Raw genomic sequence first — 16,163 nt, 5'->3', positions numbered from 1 at the left:
GGCAATAGATAGATTACATTCTATTATTCTTCGGTCAATTCTGGACCGGTTTCTTTCAAATATATAAACACATAAACATACAAATTTAGCTACATGGACAGTTTGCTTTGAAATAATTTCTGAATATTTTTAGGAAATGAATTAAGTGTATAAGTGAGGAAAGAGAGTATGTTTTAGAGGATTTTACGCAGCCCTCTAAGAAACTTCGTTATTGATTTTCTTGTCGAGCATTTATTGCTGCAAAAGGCAATTATCGATTACTCAAAGCGTTATGATAGAATTGGATTGAGCTAGTATGGGTTAAGTCGCTGGGCAACAATAAACATGTTAAGATCGAGAAAGCCTGTGTTCGATTGGACAAGGTTAGTGATGATAATTAACATATCATGATTATGCATACTCCCTGGCCAGTATTTACGATCGCACTACTTCACGGCATGAGTGCTAAAACATGTAGAATGCGTGCCAGTGGTGTTCGTTCCTGTACTGTAGCTGTGTACGTACGTGTGTATTTTCATTCATCTTGGATCTTCACCCGTACCGTGCGGGCGGGATCGTTCGATCGGATACGGCTGGTTGTGTTTCGAGCTGAAAAATAACCACGGGAGCGCAGGAGGATTTACATTTTATGCGTGTTTATCGACATTCTACATGCAAGCACACGACAGAACCTGAGCACCATCTTCTACTGTAGTGAACAAACGAAGGGTAGAGAGCTAGAGACAGTATATGTATAAAAACCAAAGAGAACATTGAAGACTTCGCTGAGACCCTCCCTTCGCAGTTTTCGCGTAAATAGATCTATAGACCTAGCTCTAGCTGTTTAGTGTCATTTGCGAGCAGAAGGGATGTTTATGTGGAATATCTGCTTGTCTTCATTTTCGTGCTAGTGTCTGGAATATTTCCTCTGCATTTGATGGCGTGTTTCAAGTGAAATGTAAGTATAATCTAAATACTGTACCGATTAGTGTTACTTTAAACGTAGGGTACGAATGAGACGGCGTCGGTCCCAATCGCCGATTTTGGCGTATGGTTTCATATGAAGCAACACTGCCGTGCCGTCAAGTGGGCCACCAGTACTGTGGCTGGCATGCCATACAACTCGTCCACGTAGCATAGCCCGCTGTGGCCGACCGGCCGTCCACGCCGTTGATAAAAACTCGTCCAAAACATGGAACTGCGCTGAAGTCACAGCATCCGCCCGCGTCACAGCTTGATAAGCAGCGAAAATGGAGCTAGACAGTTCTACAGACTAGCTCTAACGTTTAATAAATTTAGACATTGTAATTGCAGGATGAATGAACATGATGAATTACTTTAATAGTAAACTTAGTCTGTTTCACGGGTTTTATCTAGATTCAAGGTCTAGATTTTCTGTTGGCAGTGTTGCTGTAAATTAGCTAAATTTACCTGGGCCTAATAAACTAGATTTCTACTGTCTAAAATAGTCTAGTCTAGACTCTATATTAGGTTAGATCTGTTTATATATTCTCCACATCTGCATAAATCTTGCTGCTAGGACGTGAAGAAATGGTCTTTGTTTCACTTCTTAGTTCTACTTCTATCTATAAATTTACTCAAGATTTCTTTTTATATGTTTTCTTCTGTTATCATTTTCCATTAATCTGAACAGGAATAGGGCCTAAGCTTTCTTTATTGGCATTGCTGGTTTAAAAATATTGATTTAGAACCTAGATTTTAATTTACCCAGATAAAATTTAGTGTGATAGAATAATCGATGATGCTGAACAATTGTTATTTGTGTACGTACAATGTAAGCGTACATACAAATGTATACACACCCATGTGTATCTCTTTTACACAGTGTCTGTTATGCTGGAGGAAGGCACATTTCCACATTCATATTATTATTAAATATCAATGTCCACGAACCTTGTTGACAACGATCAATTCAATTCAATTCAAGTTACAGTACTAACCCATTTCTGTTTACATTTGTTTTTGTTTTGTTTTTTGTGGTTCATTTGTTATGTACATGTACAGTTTGTATTTGTCTTGCTGGGTTTTTTTTCCCCTCCATATCAATTTTAAAATCAAATGACTCATTTATGTATAAAAGCTAAACTGTAGTCATTAGAGTGGTTAATACAATGACTTGTGTGTGCATGATAGCTGACAGCCCTTCTTCCTATGCTTAAAAAATGTTTTTTATCCTTGATGTGCCTACACTTGTTAAAATGGAAGGAATACCTTACATCCCCTGCCCCCACTTATTGTATTTTGCCATACCACTATATAACTGTCCTACAATGTAACCACTCAACAATGCATGTATGCTTACATCTGTGCGTAAGCTAGCAATGTTAAAGGGAACGCAAACCCAAAGAGCAATGTGGATTGAGTGAAAGCAGCAACAATAGTACATGCATGTACTTGTAGAACATTTTTAGTGAAAGTTTGAAGAAAATCGGACAACCGATTCAAAAGTTATGAGTTTTTAAAGTTTTGATGTTGAAACCGCTGGATGAGGAGACTACTAGAGGTTGTGACATATGAGTGGACAACAATATAAAGAAAATATAAAGAAAATTCCACAAAAATTCATTTTTCATGAAAATTACAAATTTCATCAACTTGATACTGACATATTTATGTTAAGGGTAACAATTATTCCACCTGCTTTCTGAAAGCGGTTAGTCAAGTGCTCTTTCATAATGCTAGAAAAGTGAATTTTTGTCGAATTTTTCTTTATATTTTCTTTGTATTGTTGTCCACTCATGTCATAACCTCTAGTAGTCTCCTCATCCAGCGGTTCCAGCGCCAAAACTTTAACAATTCGTAACTTTTGCATCGATTGTCCGATTTTCCTCAAACTTTCACTGATATGTTCTACTAATGTTTCTGCTTTCACTCAATCCACATTGCTCTTTGGGTTTGTGTTCCCTTTAAGGTTGTGTCGAGTGGAATGGCAAAATTCATGAGGGGAATTTAAGAGGAACTCAGTCCAGTTTATAAACTTCCCAGCCTTTTTTTCACCAGCATTCAGTAATCCAACCAAACTTCACCTACAGACTTGTGTGTAGAACTTTGTAAAATTAGCCAGCCCACTCAGGCAGAGTTGAAGGAAGTGTCTCAGTCTAAACTGGAAGCCAAGGTGGCACAATTAATAATGATAATGATAATAATAATAATAATAATAATAATAATAATGATAATAATGACAATAATTTTTAAAACAGTGCTTTTATCATGCATAACACGTACATGTAGATATGATGTTTCTACTGTATGCACTCAAAAATGGAAAGATAATAAAAAAAAACTCTATGATATACTACTGCAATTACAATGATGGTAGTGAGCTTCATGTTTACGTACTCTGGTATAAAAAAAAAAATGCATTTCAAAGCAGATTTGAATATATATTTATCAATATTAATGATTTGTTTCAAATTCTGGGGTAGATTATTCCATAGGTTAGGGGCATTAAAAGCAAATGTTCGTTCTCCGTGAAATTTGGTTCTTTTCGGAATAACAATTAAGTCTTTGGTTCCATGAGCAATTCATCATCCAAGATAACACCTACATTTCTGCAGATTTTGGCTGTAATTAGGATTAATTGGATTAGATCATCCCTGTTCAATGACATTTAGTGTCCAGACATCCATGCCAAATGTTGAATAAAGCACTCCTCTGTGTGTGTGTGTGTGTGTGTGTGTGTGTGCCAATTGGTGCCCAAAGCACAGTAAGGGTTAATAGGAAACCAAAACCAAAAGAGAAATGTGGATTGAGTGAAAGCGGCAACATTAGTAGAACGCATCAGTGAATGTTTGAGGAAAATCGGACAATCGATGCAAAAGTTATGAATTTTTACAGTTTTAGTGTTGGAACCAATTGATAAACTTATACAGACTAAGTCAGATTATGATGTATGTGTGGACAACCATAAAGAAAACAAAGAAAATTCAACATGCTTTCACTTTTCTAGCGTAATGAAAGAGCACTTGACTAACTGCTTTCAGAAAGCAGGGGGAATAATTACTAATCTTAAAGGTCCAGTTTACCTTTGTGAACAGTAATTTAAACAAATTTCAAGATATCACATTTTGATGCATGTGGATTACAATGTGTAGGCCTTTTGTACCACAAAACATCCTACCAATCCCTACCATATAAAATTTTTGCAATAAAGCCTAGAATATACATGTAGGGAGATATCAGTATTTTTCTATAATAAAACCATAACTGTAGACGTTTTAGTCTGGAAACTGTAGACGTTTTAGTCTGGAAACATCTTTATTATTATAACTATTGCTCACATTTTGTGTATCTACATGTATTATTAAAATACTACTCAACATCGATGGCTTCAAATTTTTGTAGTGGTTGTTTCTACCCCAAAATCACATTTTAGAACTATAATTCAAAGCACTACTGCTGGGTTTTTGTTTCATCTGCACATGGTAAATTATGCCTTTAACATATTTCAGTATCAAGTTGATGGAATGTGTAATTTTCATGAAATATGAATTTTTGTGCAATTCTCTTTGTATTGTTGTCCACACATGACATCATGACTCTAGTAGTCTCCTTTATATCCAGTCATTACAACACCAAAACTTTAAAGATTAATAACTTTTGCGTCTATTGTCCGATTTTCCTCAAACTTTCACTGATGGGTTCTAGTATTAATCAATGTTGCTACTTTCACTCCCTTAAGAGTCCTGGGCAGTGTCCCTCAATTTGTGCTTTCACGCCAAATCTCATCAGGCTCTGAGAGTATTAAAACCTAAGACAGGTCTACATTACAATATAATGGTGGTATAGTATTTGCTTGCAGCATTTGCATTAGACGCAATTAGTGTAAGGTTCTTGACTATCCTTTATACCTCAATCTAGAACAGATCTCGGACGGCCTAGGCAGTCTTTTTTCTTCGCACAGTTGTTACAATGGGACAATCTAGCCCCATGAGGCAGTTCTTCAACCAAGCATGGTACACTTGTAGCTTTCATTCACCACCTGACGGAAGAAAAGAAAAAAAAAAAAAAAAAACAAAACATTGTGTTGGCAGGGGGTGGGAAGAGACTCTCCGCACCTCTCCCTGATGTTGGTTATGAGTTTTCCATGCAGTATTTCCAAAATTGGCACGTGTTTTTAAAGCAAAAGCAGTAAAACAAGTCTCCGTTTGATACCTCATTAGCATGGAGATCCCTTTTGTTAAAGAGTTTGATATTTATTGTTATGTACAACTTTGGGCACTACTGAGTTGGGGTACAGTTGTACACTAATACAGTACACCCAGGTCCAGGTTTGCAGTCATACTATTTACTAGAAGATGTGGGGATACATGAAACAAAATATATTCAGCACATTAATGAAAAAAAGGACAGATTTTACTTGTTTACAAGTGCTACATATAAAATGAGATGCAACGTATAGTAGTGTAAATCGGTGTATGGACACCTACTTATCAATCAGCATAAATCCAAGCCCAACAATTTTGTGAAGTACATTGTACATGTACAGTATTAGTGCCTAATGAGTACAGAAAAATTCTCACTCGATGGAAAATGTCATTGGGCTGAACTTCCCTTATCGAGCAAAACACATGCAAGTCTTGCCTTTTTTTTTCTTTTCCTTTGTTAAAATGAGCACAGCAATTACATTATGCACTGTACAAGTTACAATGTACACTGATATCAATCATGTGTGTCCCAGATCTCAAGGTTAGTTGCACACAAGTGTGGTGCAGTTGCATTCACTGATTTTACATGCTACAGTGAGTTTAGGGACTGTACATGTACCTAAGCAAGCCAGCAGTAAAACCACCTGAGTAGAAGAGCTCTACACCCATAACAAAGATTATAGGCTAAGCTAGTGAGGGAAGCCGTACTGTTTTGTACCAGTAGAGAACTGCGCACAATAGTTTAATTCTACAGTATCAGCAGTCACTGAGCCGCAAGTATTTTTGCCTACCGCTAGTTTCCGTAGGATGGGATATGTGTACATGTACAAGTTGAACATTTTCTATCAAGTGTTCAGGCTACAAATCCAGCCCTAGCTACAACTGTATGTAAATCAAAACGTCCAATGTCAATTAATTTTGTACACTTCCATTTCAGTAGTTTCCTCTCCCTTTTTGTCGTTTCTGTGAATTCAGGACCTCTCGCGCTCGCAGTGAAAACAAAATGAGATTTATGCAGGGCCTGTGGGTGCTTTACACACTATCCATCAAGCATTCCTTGTAGTTTGCCTGGGTACTGGGGCATGCCATTATTGATCACTCAGCTCTTGTTCGTTGCTGCTTTTCAACTCAAGCAGTATGCAGAAAACCAGTCACAGATTCAGAGTGTTACAGGCTACTCCCAGTGTAAAAGATAAAAGTCCTCATTATACTAAAATTTTGTTACAGAACTCTGAAAGTATAGAGCTTGCTGTACTGTAGGTACAGTGTATCTACATGTAGGCCTGCATGTATACAACGTACATTGTAGATCTTACGCTAATTTAGAGATCTGACTTTGTAGTTTGTTGGAATGAGAATTGTGTTGAACATTACCGTGTGTTCGCTGTCCAACTTTGATTTGTGAAGCAATTCGCAAAACTTTGAAAATAACAGCTTTCATAGGCTATACAGTAATTTCAGGAGACTGCATGTCAAGGGAGGTACATACTTTTAACAGTGGAAATGTCCCTACACAGTGTCTTTGATATCTGGAATTTGTACCCACTGAAAGTTTATTTAAAAATCATTCCTTAAAAAAAAAAAAAAACAAAAAAAAAAAACATGTTTTGTTCATGTTGTAGGTCCCTCAACTAATCATATTTATATTTTGAAATGTGCATAATTTCATTTTTAATGGTGTGTTCCAAAGAATTTACTGTTATTTTTAATGCCATCTCTAGTTTACAACAGGATCGTATCCTCCACTATTTCGGCATTGCCAAATTTACAATGTACATAGTGTACATTACAATGTATACTCAGTGTCAGTTGCCGTAGTATGCAATGCTGTAGTATTAAACTGGTTTGTTGTTATTGGGCAATACTAGGAAATATACATTACAAATGTAAATACACATTAATAAGAAATATTACTGTAAATAAACCCTGTACATGTACTTTAGAAGTTATTCCTTTCACTGAACTACTGTAATAGTGCTTTTGATGTTAGACATTTGGTAGCAAATATGACACATCTGCTTGTATTACAGTGTACAAGGAAATACTCCCGTATCAAGTATTAAATATCAAATTGTACTAGGGAGATACACTGATATGTACCCGTGCTCAGCAGTGCACAATTATTATTTTTTTTTTTGTTGCAGCACATTGGACATAAAAGACATCATGCCATTTTTGTCAAGGCCCTGTGGTTAATATTCATTGCAGTGTACATGTACAATACATTGTATGTGGTGTCCTTGACTTTGGCAAATAAAAGAGGAAATTATGCATGTAAATATAACTGTCGGGTGGTGGTTCCGGAAGTTATGGACTAAATACACCACTTTATGTATTTTAATACTCTACAGATTTTGTAGTTAGGGCTGCATAAGAATTTATGTAAAATTGGAACAGAAGTGGTTTCATGAAATTATGACATACAATAAATAAGTAGTAAAGACAAGGAACATGTGATCTACATTTGAACATGCACCACATTACTTACGTTCAGACGACAAGCCCTAACCTCGAGGTAAGGAAACCTCGAGGTTAAGCTCTTGCCCCCTAACTTCAACCTGCATCCACACGACGAAGCTTAACCTCGAGGTTAAACTCCTGCACCTTTGAGTTCGTTGATTTTTGTGTCCACACTGTGCTTAACTACGAGTGGGGACCCCGCCGCGACTCGTGGCTAGAGCGCTAACCCTGAGATATCTCATGGGTCTTAACATTGAGCTACAACCTTGATGTTTAATAGCCAACTACGAGTGCGTCTACATGGTCCCTAACTACAAGCTTATCCTCGAGGTTAAGGCTTGTCCTCTGAACGTATATTATCTTGAATAATTACACTATGAAGTCAAATTAAACGAGACATGAAAACTCGTCACATTGAGGACGAGTTAGGTGATACGCTTGTGGTCATCAGATGACAGTCATCTGTGATCGACAAAGAAAAGAATGTGATATAGGCACCTTGAAGTTATATTGAGCGTACATGCGAAACCGTTTCTGTAACCACTCGGCCACGGGTCATCCACGGAAATGGTAAGACAAAAAAAAAACAATGTATAGATATAACAGGGGGAAAGTCAATGCCCACTCAACCAACGTGGCCGTGTGAACATCTATTGCATTGCTAGACGGAAAAGCGGCCTTGTAACGACTGAGGTCGCTATGCCATTTCTGGCAACTTGGGAAAAATACGTCCCGCAGACATAAAACCTATAATCGGCTGGTTTTGATACCTTGCCTTTAATCACAATTTTCAGTGTAATGACGTCATCAAATTACAAAACAATGACATCGTCTTGAAAGACAATTGTTCAAAGTACAACACCTCAGTCGTCGTCATTACATACTATGATCGGTTTGACAAAGTCAACCTGCAAAATTGTGCTGCAGTCGAAGCAATGTGGTCTCCAACACACAAAAAAGAGGGATATGGCGTGTGTGTGTGTGGCTGTGTGTGTGTATAGGTGCGTTTATATATGACGTGATTTCTACATGGACGAATATGTAATACAAAATTGAAGAAAAAAAAAGTAAAATAGCTAAGTATTCTGTTTCGTGATCTTGTGGGGTTCGAACCCGCAACCTTACGTCTCTGAGACGTCGCCTTTAGCCACTCGGCCATACGTCTCGACGAGAAAATATGAGGAACGCAAACTTATGTATGTGAAAGATACATGAGGAATCGTTTTGTCCACATTCCATTTTCATTTTCAGTTTTAAACTGCAAAATTGTCAATCTGATGAGGAGATTTCAAAGAATAAAATGCATGATTACTGCAGCTTATTGTCTCAGCTACAACATACTAAAGTTTCAGAGGAAATGAAGCAAAATCAGCTGAGATAGAGGTGCTTAAACGTTGTCAAGTCAATGCATGGTTTTAAAAAAAATCACCTCCCATAGACATAACACGTAAACTTGTCCGATTTTGTGTCTTTACTTTTATCACAATTTAAAGTATGATGATGTCATCAAACTAGAAAACATCGATATGGATTTGAAAGACAGTTGTTTAATGTATAATATATTAATCGTACGTTGTCAGTTTGCTATTGACATTAAATCAATCACATGAATATGAGGCAGCTATTAGTACCTGCATGAAATTATTATAGGCATGGTTATCAAATTCCCTTAAAATTTCCTTATTATTGCTTTATTTTTACACACAGTTAAGCTATCTCTTTAAACTCGTCACAGTTTAATGAGAATCATGAACATCATACATTAGTACCATATTCAGTTCCATAGCTGATCGCGTTTGCTAATTAATTAAGATTTATTGTCTAGAATGTGCCATATGGCCAACCTGTATACACACGTGGACACACAAACACAATGCTAAATGTATGTATCAAACCTCTGTAACACAACTTTGAACTAACTGTAGAAAGTATCGCTGCACTTATCATACATACTTTTTATCATTATCTGAAACTCCACAAAAACCACTAATTGACAAATAATCATCAATACAGAAGACTGACTTAAAGGAACAATTCAAATACCTTTTTTTACAATGTATAGCTTCTTACATGTATAAAATCAGCACAAAGTAACCACGACTACATTGTGTTACTGAATTGATATGAACAAATTTCATTTTGTTACAATATACCATGATCAGCTTGAAAAGCACAGCCTGCAATATTTTGCAGCAGTCGAAGCAATGCAGTCTCCAACGATAAACAAAGGGATAATGTGTGAGTGTGTGCGTATAGGTGTGTTTACATGCGAACGTGACTTCTACATGGACGAAGGTGTAGTACTCCATTGAAGAAAAAAAGTAAAAAAAAAATTATTATTTTCTTTCGTGCTCTTGTGAGGTTCGAACCCGTACGTGTGCAACCTCACGTTTCTGTGACGACACCTCTAACCACTCGGCCATACGTCTCGACGAGAAAATTAGAGGAACGTAAACTTATGTACGTGAAAGATGAATCAGGAATCGTTTCGTCCGCATTCCATTCTCATTTTCAGTTTTAAATTGCAAAATTGTCAACCTGATGAGGAGATTTCAAAGACTAAAATGCATGATTACTGCAGCTTATTGTCACAGATACAACATACTTAATTTTCAGAGGAAATGAAGCAAAATCATCTGAGATAAAGGTGCTTAAACGTTGTCAAGTCAATGTATGGTTTTTAAAAAAATCACCTCCCATAGACATAACACGTAAACTTGTCCGATTTTGCGTCTTTACCTTTAATCACAATTTAAAGTATGATGACGTCATCAAATTTCAAAACCATGACATGGACTTGAAAGGCAAATGTTCAAAGTAAAACATATCTGAATTTGGGGTGATATTAAGCTTAAACAATAGAGATACGAGTAAATGAATGTCAGAAAGAGTACCTCAAAAAAATTAATTCCACTTTTTTGATTTCAGATGATGATATGATGACGTAATGAGTTTTCCTGGAAATATTGGTACTTGAAACGTTATTTCCAATTCATATGCTTTTGTAATATGCAATAGAAATATAGGGTCAATGGACGATTTAAAGAGCTATGGCGACATAAACAAAAACATGTTTTTTCACTATATTTGCAGAAAGACGCGCGCGCGGAATTTCAACTTTGACGCCAGTGCATTCCTTTGTTATAGGTCAAAATCGATCGGAAATCAATGGATATTGTTACTCAAAGTATCAGAAATCCAAATCAGTCAAAAAAATTGCATTTTCATGTTGGTTACGCCCTCTGCGCGCGAAATTGCGCGGACGGACGCGCACGCGAGAAAATGTTTGAAACGCTTAGAATTGTCTGAAACTTCGAGATTTCCCATTGGGAAGTCGTTTTGAGCCTTTTAAAATTTTGCGCGCGTAATGATGACCTTGGTAACTAGCGTTAAAACGTAAGATAGAGCCTGACCTGAACTTTATGTCCACCGAAAATGATACAGAAATGATATCTAGTTATGAAGTTATGATCGATCATGTGACAAGGTCCGAAAATCACAAAATGGCGCCTAGATGACGTCATAGATATGTTACTGTCATGAAAACCTTATTGTGGCTAGATATTGTTATGAGACATGTTGACTGAAAATGTTATGTTATTCCGTAATGTCATTGTTGAGATATTGACGACACAAAATGTGGCAGAAAGAAAGAAGAATAAAAAAAAAGAGAAATTTTGGCAATCACAATAGGTGATACGCTGATAGCGTATCACCTAAAAAGAAGTTTATGGGCCTACAGATGGAGAGAACACAAACATTTCTTCACAAGATACATGTATGTGTAAGTGACGAACAAAAACTACAAATTGTAGATAAAGGCATTATTAAAGAGACATACATGCATGTAATGAAGTTTGGATTATTTCGGTACATGTACTTGACTTCATTGTTAAACTATAAAAGCACTCTGAGACCCCGTTTACAGTGCGGGGCTGGGCCGAGCTGCGACAGAGCCCAGCCTCAAATTGCGGGGCCGAGCCCAGCAATTTTGTTCGTTTACACTGCCGAGCTCGGCCGCGCTTTTAATTCAAATCTTTCAATATTTTGTCGTAGTGGCGCTCTGCTTGTAAACAAACGCAATTTGGTATAGTCTGGTTTTCAGACCCTTTGCCAACTGGATTCCGTGGCGACGAAGTCACCGTTCGAGCAAAAGCCTTTGCCGAAGGAAAAATCCTTTGCAGGACAAAACCACCTTAAACTATACTAGTTTTCAACGTTGAGGGGGTTAATATCCTGAATAACGAAATAGTACGGGCAGAGGGTTTGGAAGCCAGACTAAAATTGGCCGCGCATTTGCCCCAGTTTGCGTTTACACTGAGAAAAGGCCGAGACCACCTCCAGAGCGTGGCCAAATGCGAGGCCAATTTTGGCCCCACATTTGGCCTTTTGCGCGTTTACACTGAAGCGGGGCTGGGCCGAGCCGCAGTCGAGCCTAGCACTGTAAACGGGGTCTAAGAGCGCAGACCTCCGCCAAGCAGTACTTTCCACCGTGATCTTGCTCTTCAGATCAGTGATTTCTACCCACTGAAAAATCGCCCAATTTCCCAATATCCCAATATAGAAACCTTTGTTACATCATAGACCCTGAGATTCAAGGCATGCCTCGCCTCAGCAGAAACTAGAGCATACACTTTACTGTGCGCATGAAAACCTAAAAAATATGCAGATTGAACTCCCAAGGTCATTGACCCTACCTGGCAAAATATAGAAAATCCTTCATAAAATCCATAAAAATTTCTGGATAACTACCAAAATTTAATCATCTGTAAGTTTCATCAAAATCCATTAACTACTTTTTGAGTTATTTTGCACACAGACAAACAAACTAACTAACAAACAAACCAACAAACCAACAGTAACGAAACCATAACCTTCTCCCTTGGCAGACGTAATTACCGGCAAGAGGCACGGTCACATGGAAAAAGAAAGGACTCCAGAACCATGGTGTAGGCCCTACACTTTTCACAAACTGCTGATTTGGTACATTTTGAATTTTTCCCTGTACTGTGCAATCGGATATGTTTGTGTGGGCCCTATTGATTGAGCATAGCGAAACACCCACACATTCGCAAGGTGCAGTGTATACTCAAGGCTTGGAATTCATGTCCCATGCAACAGTACCAGATTATTGAATTCAAAGCGGCCAGAGAGCTCTTAATCAGCTTACTCAGAGAGAAAGCAAAGAGGGGAAAAGTCAAGTTTATTGTACTTTGAGTGGGCTGTCCACACCCATGGCATGATCAGGACTTTTCTATGGTGTTTCTCCTCTCCCCCCACCCCCCCCCCCCCCAAAAAAAAAAAAAAAAAAATCAGTAGGCCCTATATTGTACAATGTACAGTGTACCTGTACATGTACTGGTATGTAGTGTACAATGTATAAAGTGCAAAATTGACAGTAACTGTTTCTTTTTTGTGCTATGAAATATGTTGCAAAATTTCTTTTTCATGTTGCAGAGATTCATAGACTTTACTGAGAAGATAAATCAATACATTGTCCATTTGAGGGGCACTACAAAATTATACTTAAAATTAATGTAGTACAATTAACCCATTCAACTCAAGAGGAGGAAAATGTAGAGAAAGACAGAATTTATTTCGAAAGTGAGTGAATTATGCACTCTTCAGAACTTAGCACAATTTGGATGCTTTCAAGGGGGTATTTCGTGAAGCATTTTGTCAGATATTTCTTCTGACAGACTGTTAAAAGCTGCTGAAATCCTTGCATCTGATTGGCTGAGAGCAAATTTGTTAGAAAAAAATATCTGAAAAAACGCTTCATGAAATGCCCTCAGTTACAGGTATACACAATGTACATGTATTACAATAGACGGTGTATATTCTTACTGACAGAATGACTTGTGGACAAGCTTGAATTGAGTTGTACACATCAGGAACTTCAGATGTGTACAAATGTACGTAACATAAATTGTAATATTATACCATTTTATTTTGATTCTTACATCAGTTTCTATCATGTTTACAGTAGATGTTTTCATGAAAGAGAAAATTCTCCCAAATTGTCCATGTGCTGTTAACATCCCTTTAACTCTTAACGTGCCATGGTCGCCGAACGGCGACCTTAGTCCTGACGTGCCATGGTCGCCGATCGGCGACTAAGAACAGCGAGAAAAGCATTGATCATTTAGGTTCTTGTGGTACCGTAATGTGTTACACCAAGCAACTGCCAATGATATGTACTGGCAGCTGATTAGCATAGCCATCCTTTCCTCTAAAAATATGAGCATGCTTACATTGGAAAATTTTGAGTAAATACACGATTTTTCAGCTAGATGTATTTTTTTCACATCAGGAAAATCCGCAGCGGGCGCACCCTCTGCGAGATGTGTATGGATCAAAACTCTCATAGATAAACCACGCGTGTGTATGCTATTGACTCTGCGTGTATTGTCTATGCGGTTCTACTCGCATTGTTCCGCTTGGACGCTGTCCTGCGGGAAGCTGCTTTGATTTTGTCCCTCAAAGAGGGTCAGCTTTCGTTCGTCGGTCAAGTCTTTCATCCTTTTGTTTTGGTGAACGTCACTAATCGTCCCCACGCTAGCATAGGAATTGCGCGCGGACAAAGGCCTACCGATTTCAATAGAGTACGCCCGCCCGCGGTCCGCTTAGACAAAAGGAGGATTAGCAGGTTCTTCCTTCTCAGGTGGACAAAAGACACTATTCCAGGGCCCGGGACAATTACTTTAGTTTCAAATACAGGATCTGGGACTAAGGGACTCAGATTTGGGAATGGATTACTGAGACAGAAAGAGAAATTGCTTGGACAAAATAAACAGCTAGTATCTTTGGAATCATACAATTCTAGAAGGCAAGTTTGTTATCATTTGAAAGAGGAGATGTTGCTCTAAAACTTTCTCACAGAGTCAAGGGAGCGTTCCATTGAAGAAAAAACATGACTGACTCTTTTTTCCCATACTACACAAAAATTTCTAATATTTTTTTTGATGTATCAAATATTTCTGCAATATTTCAGATTCAGATAGATATTGTGGCAAACTGACTGCATGACACGAAAGAGCAAACATTTCTTGATATATGTTGTGTAGAACTCAATTCAAAACAGTCAATAGTTTCAGAGATATGGCAGTTTTAAATTTCACTGTCAGTCCAGTTTCCAAACGTTCTGGCGTTAGGTAAAAACCTCTGGCACGTTAGGGGTTTTGGGCCTGGCACATTAAGAGTTAATCTGTAAGATTTGGCTTGCCGCTAACAGCCATATGGACCACTAATAGGGCAGATACAGTAGGGCACAGTAGGTGTATGTAATAAATACGCCAAACGATGCTTTTCCAAGTTATAGAAGAATCTCCACTGAGTAATAAACGGGATTGTGAGGCCCTAATTAGCTAATTTGACATGTACAGTATGTGTGTGCGTGCATTTTGAAACAAGGTTAGGTTCCATGCTTTGCTCAACTTTTACAACAACACCGTGCATGATGAGTGTTCCTACATCTGTATGCCACCTACGGAAAAGTGTACATGAGTTAGAACTGTAGAAAGAGACCATCTCCCTGATTTAACTCAACTTTCTTTGTTCTCTCTCTCAAACTTCTTCACAAGACATACTGTACTCTACATGTAGGTCTATAATCAGTAAGGTACTTCTCAGCCAGTGGGCCGCAAAGCTCTCAAAGATAGGCTGCCTTCCCAAAATGAAATAAAAGAGATTTGCATTTGGTGTATCATGGTACAGTGTAACTGGGCCTCAATACTGGATGCGTATAAGAAGAGGAATCAACCATCACATACCAAGTAGAGAGTTAAAATGTATGTGTTTCAGTGATAAAGTGAGAGAAAAACATTAACAAGAATGATCAAATATATAATATTTTATGTCATTTTATTCAAAACTTCATTTTATCTGTTTTTCATGATTACAGTGAATCGAGAAAGGCCTTCGCACTCTATACATACAGGGAGGTCATGTCCCTGATACGTGTACGTAGTTATCATTATTACAGATTCCAGTTTGAATTTTTCATCTGTTTTTGATTTCAATGAATCTCTCCTGTCTTATACCACGGAAGTATAAATTTCTTAACCGAGACTCTGCTGACAATCTCAGCTTCCTGAAAAGTATGAAGAGGTATATGCACAACCGTGGTAGGGAAGCACATACACGTATTCCTTCATAATTTAGTCGAATTCCCCAAAGATCTAAACATTTTAGTTATTTTGTTTTGGTTGATGTTTGTGGTAGTGCAGTTTGGGGCATGATTTGTGGATGCCAAATAATAAAGCAGATGGAGTTGTACATTTGGTTTGCAGACAGTCATAAATTGTGGAATAGAATAGAAGGAAAATGTTCAGAAAAGGTTTCCTGTGATTCAGCGTGCTGTGCAGCGTACAGTGTACAAGAAAATACAATCAAAGTGCAGAGTGTCCACAAACATTCTTAGCTAGCATTCCTTCTTTGGCAATCTGACACATCTATTTGGGTATTTATTTAAAAGAAAAAGACATCTGCTATAAACTACATTATAGCCTATTGTATCAACCAGGTGGGATTTTATCATTTTACAGGCACAGTAAA

General features: G+C 37.7%; 1 protein-coding gene across 1 annotated transcript in view; it reads left to right on the top strand.

Annotated features, from left to right (window-relative positions):
• Positions 1-819: 819 nt before the first annotated feature.
• LOC139716373 (probable phospholipid-transporting ATPase IM) overlaps positions 820-16,163 on the top strand; it is a 100,957-nt gene continuing 85,613 nt past the window's right edge. Inside the window, exon 1 of the mRNA XM_071627920.1 lies at positions 820-937. The gene's annotated coding sequence lies outside the window, so the exon portion shown is untranslated. The remainder of the gene's footprint in view (positions 938-16,163) is intronic.

Source organism: Diadema antillarum, unplaced genomic scaffold, assembly GCF_040938485.1.
Source record: "Diadema antillarum isolate AM-2024a unplaced genomic scaffold, OU_Dant_1.0 scf00000064, whole genome shotgun sequence".
In the NCBI taxonomy this organism is placed as follows: domain Eukaryota; kingdom Metazoa; phylum Echinodermata; class Echinoidea; order Diadematoida; family Diadematidae; genus Diadema; species Diadema antillarum.
This window is presented reverse-complemented; position numbering and strand designations above follow the sequence as displayed.